Source organism: Oryctolagus cuniculus, chromosome 4 (genome assembly GCF_051225735.1).
Source record: "Oryctolagus cuniculus isolate XC-2025 breed Fujian yellow rabbit chromosome 4, ASM5122573v1, whole genome shotgun sequence".
Taxonomy (NCBI): domain Eukaryota; kingdom Metazoa; phylum Chordata; class Mammalia; order Lagomorpha; family Leporidae; genus Oryctolagus; species Oryctolagus cuniculus.
Window position 1 is genome coordinate 6,347,735 of NC_142870.1, and position 4,897 is coordinate 6,352,631.

The window sequence follows — 4,897 nt, forward strand, 5'->3', positions numbered from 1 at the left end:
GCATTGTTGAAAGATTACTCATGGAGGAGACAAAATGTCACAGCTCTAAATTTAAGACTTTGAGCCTGCTTCTTAAAAACCTACTGCACAAAGCATCCACCCTTGAAAGGTTTGGTTTCCTTGCCCCAGGAACCTACAGGTTCCCGGCACAGCGATGGCACAGGTGACACCCGCCTTGGCAGGGCGCACAGGGCGGGCTGGAAGGAGACCTGCCCGCCGAGAGGCTAGGGGAGAAACCGATGCTGAACAATTAAGGATGTGTCATCTCTGCCTTCTGCCAAAGCGTTCTTCTCGCCAGAGTTTTCTCCGATTACATAACAAACCGTGGGTGCCTTGTGTTTCCTGTGGCCGGCACGCTCGCCGCGCAAGCTACAGCTTGTCTAAGAACCCGAAGACGGTTTCGTTTGTAAACTGAAGCCCGGGTCCTCTGGACTGGGGACGTCCGTGAACTTGGATTCCTTCTTTGTCAACATTATGGAGCTTGTCCTGACAAAGTCTGCCCGGTGAGGACAAGGCAAAGAGAAGGTAAACACGGCATTAGAGAGTGCGGGGGAGACAGGAGTTCACATTCTTGACACAAATCACCCTGACCTGTTCCCCAGAGGTTCCCGAAATGGCCCACGTGAGGCGCGGTGGTACGTAAGAGCGCGTGACCACAGACAGGTCACATCGGGGTCCCTGGGAGGGGCCAGGATTGCTGTCCATCATCACTCCTCTCCCTGGCCACCATCCGGCACCTGCTCACTGTCCCGGCTGCCGCAGCCCTGCCTGTTATAGTGGCACCCCTGCCTTTTCCAAAACGACCTCAATTAATTTCCCCCTGGGTTCTGAACAGCTACAGTGTGGAGTTGAATGCTGGGTGTGGTTTCCCATGTCACCCAGGAGGCCGCGTTTTCACTGCGCCCCCTTCTGGGGGCAGGGGGGATCTGCCCAGGCCTGCTCTGTGGACAGCTGTGTCCTGGGGTGACAGCAGGGTGCTGAGGAGGAGGGAGAGGCCACCTGGGTCGTGGTGCGAGAGCTTGTCTGCTCCTCTCGTGGGCCCCTCGCAAGGCTGCGGATCTGTGTACTGTGCCCATTTTAGAGATGACAAAATCAAGGTTCTCAGGAGAAGGTGGCTTCCTGCCTGGTGGGGGAGGAAGGAGATCTGCAGAGGCCGGCTGTGTCCAAGCCGCACTCACAGCCACAGCCCCGGGTCACTCGTGCGAGCGATGCATGCAGGCAGGCTAGGGGGCCTCCTCTCCTCACCCATCCCTTTGGCCCTGGGAAGGTCACGGTGCCCAGTTATGGAAGTTGCTGGAAACTGTGAGTTCCTCACCCTCCCTGCCTTTTCCTGGAGACCATCCCTTCTCTCCTGGGGTCTGAAGCAGCCCCCATGCAGACGGCAGAGGAGGCAAACAGTGCCAACAGCGCTGTGACTTGCGGAGCTCCAAGGCTGTGGTTTCACCCAGGAACTGTCTTTGAAGACAGCTCGACCGCAGGGAGAGAGGCTCGGCCACAGCACAGTGGCAGGGCTCAGCCGAGCGCAGGGGGCCTCCAGGGCAGGGGCAAGGTAGACCCCAGCACAGCCTTCCTGCGGGGATCAGAGGGGGCTGACTCCGTGGAGCGGGGCCTGGCCCTGGGAGGCGGGTGGTGGAGCAGTGTGGACCCTCATGCAGGCTGACTGAGGGTTTGGGGTGAGGTGGGCGACCAGCCCCTGGCTGGCAGAGCGCTGGGAAGGAGACGTCCACGCTCGCACCTGCCCAGGGGGAGGGACTCTCAGTCGATGGCATAAGCTCAGCTCCCTGGGGAGTAAGACAGCAGGTGTTTGTAGAGCGAGGACCTGGCAGAGTGGAGTCAGGTTTGGCGCTGGAGGGCTGGGAGGGGAGAGAAGAGGCGGGAACACATGAAAGGGAGGTGAGATTGATGGAGTGGTGGTAGACCAGATGTCTCCCGCAGGCTTTCAAGAATTTGATGAAAGGAAAAGACCGAGATGAAAGACACCCCAAGAGAGAAGGGGTGATGGGGGTGGCACAGAGAAGCTTCCCACGGGGCCCCCTCCTCCCGCCCTCCCCTGCCAGGGTGCCCACTCCTCAGCAGTGGAGGTGCCTGGCTCATGAGGTCAGCAGGTGTGAAACCTCCCGGCCCCAGCCTCTGGCCAAGGGCTGGTGGCCCAGAACCCACTTCCGCAGGGGTGGTCTCCTGGCTCAGGGTGCCCCTTGGGTCTGTTCCGTGTGGTCCTGAGTCCTCTTTGAGATCAGCCAGGGTTCTGTTGTCACTCCCTCCAACTTGCCATGCCAGCCGCCCCAGGTTGAGCTGGAGCGTGCACCCCCACACTGCCCCCCACCTAACCCCGGACCTCAGCTGTTGACTGTTTGGGTGATGGTGTCCCCCAAGAGAGGTGACCACGGGGAAATGTGGTCATCAGCGTGGGCCTTGGTCCAGCAGGTGTCCTTTCAAGAAGAGAAAGTGGATGTACGCGCACACACAGCGGACAGCCCCGTGGGGACAGAGGGACAGGACGCACTGGCAAGCCACGGAGAGCGGCCTCTGAGGTGCCAGCCCCGCTGACCCCTGGATCTGGGACCGTCGGCCTACAGAGCTGTGGGGGGTCCGTCTCCGCGGGAGCCCCTTCTGCTGCCCTGGCGGACCCGGGCTCCACTCCTCACCTTGCTGGCGCCACGCTGTCATCCCATGCTTCCTCAGCTCTCCCGGCGCGCCCCTGCCTCAGGGCCCTGGCACAGGCTGTCCCTGCCCTGACTGTTCCCAGGGCTCCTCCTCTCCCCCACCTGGTGCTGCCTCTTCCCCCACCTCCCTCCCTTCCTTAGCAAACACCCCTCCCCCATCTCCGGCTCCCCGTCCGGCTCCCCTTGCCATAAATGGGCTCCACAAAGGCAGGAGGTCTGGGCAGGTGTCCCCCAGGCTCTGGAATAGGGCTGGTGCATGGCTGCTGCTGCATCCGTTTGTTTATTTTATTTTATGAATGAATGAATGAATGAATGAAGCACTCTCCATACACCATCGATTTACTTCATCCTGAAACACCCTCCTTGAAGTAGGCATTGTTAAAAAGAAGACTTGTTAATTCAAAAGGCAGAGAGAGAGAGAGAGAGAATGAGAGAGATCTTCCAACCACTGGTTCACTCCCCAAATGGCCACAATGGCTGGGTCTGGGCCAGGCCAAGTCAGGAGCCAGAAACTCTATCCAGGTCTCCCACGTGGGTGCAGGGAACCACATTTGCAGGGTCATAATTTACTGCCTTCCCTGGCACATGAGCAGGGAGCTGGGTCCGAAGTGGAGCAGCCGGGACTCGAACTGATGCTGATTTATGGGCTGCCTGCATCACAGACGGCAGCTTAACGGCTTCCCTGCAACGCTGGCCCTGAAGTAGGCATTTCCATGTCCACTTAGTGTGTGCCCGCGGTCATCTTTTTTGTTGGCAGGAGAATGGGGATGTGAATCCAGTCTTGGCCCTGGAACTTTAAGCCTTGGACAGCAGTGCGGGGTCCCGTGGCTGCCAACCCCTGGGTTTAGGAAGATGTACATGTGAGTGACTTTTGCAACCAGGCCCAGCATGAGATCAGACCACACTGAGGCCATGGGTGCTCTTTTTTTTTTTTTTTAAGAGAGACCCCTGCCCACATCAGTCACACGTATCAAAATGCAACTACATCCAGATGTACTTGGCTATAAAAAACTTGAAAAAATGTGTATACAGTACGTTTGCCCATGGTGTATGGCAATGCGTGGCCCCCAAAGAAGGACCCCCAGTGGCACAGGAGGAGGAAGCCCCGAAGTTCTGCAGGCAGGAGGGGGCCACGGGTCCCAACAACTACGGCACATTTATGAAGAGTGGCGAAGGCTTCCGACTCAAGGTAGGAATGCTAATTACCCTGATTTGGTCACTATGCAGCACACACATGCACTGAATTACCACACCAGGCCTCATAGTTGTGAACAATTATAATGTCCATAAAGAAGTCAGAATAATCAAACATACCCATTACTCCAAAGTATAAGGGAATTTTTCTGATCTCCAAATTTAGTTGTTTTAAAAATTTATTTGTCAGGTAGAGTTATAGACAGAGAGAGAGAGAGAGAGAGAGAGAAAGGTCTTCCTTCCATTGGTTCACTCCCCAAATGGCCGCCATGGCCGGCACTGCGTGGATCCGAAGCCAGGAGCCAGGTGCTTCTTCCTGGTCTCCCGTGCAGGTGCAGGGGCCCAAGCACTTGGGCCATCATCCACTGCCCTCCCGGGTTACAGCAGAGAGCTGGCCTGGAAGAGGGGCAACCAGGACAGAACCCGGCACCCATATGGGATGCAGTCACCACAGGCGGGGGATTAACCAAGTGAGCCACGGCGCCAGCCCCCCAAATTTAGTTGTTTTTTTTTTTAAAGATTTATTTATTTGAAAATCAGAGTTACACACAGAGAGAAGTAGAGGCAGAGAGAGAGAGAGAAAAGTCTTCCATCTGCTGGTTCACTCCCAAGTTGGCCACAAAGGCTGGAGCTGCACTGATATGAAGCCAGGAACCAGGAGCTTCTTCCAGGTCTCCCACATGGATGCAGGGGCCCAAGGACTTGGGCCACCTTCTTCTGCTTTCCCAGGCCATAGCAGAAAGCTGGATTGGAAGTGGAACAGCCGGGACTCGAACCGGCACCCACATGGGATGCCAGCGATGCAGGAGGCGGCTTTACCCGCTACACCACATCGCCGGCCCCCAAATTTAGTTATTTTTGAAGTGATAAATATGTTGCAGATACACTTCATTAAAATGATGGCTTTTGCTTTTACAGTTTTTGTAGTAGGGAGACTAGACCTATTTCTCTTCCATTTTCTGTAATCTTATGAGCAGTTTGGGACCCCAGACCCCAAGGCTAAATTGATGCTGGGTGGGGACCACGGAAGGGTGGCCTGG

The 4,897-nt window shown here is 56.5% G+C and overlaps 1 long non-coding RNA gene across 1 annotated transcript; it reads left to right on the forward strand.

The window, feature by feature from the left end:
• The first annotated feature begins 344 nt into the window (after positions 1-344).
• On the forward strand, positions 345-4,064 carry LOC149126881 (uncharacterized). Its single transcript, XR_016232250.1, has 2 exons — positions 345-525; positions 2,425-4,064. It is a non-coding gene; the product is annotated as an uncharacterized LOC149126881 (long non-coding RNA).
• Positions 4,065-4,897: the final 833 nt, after the last annotated feature.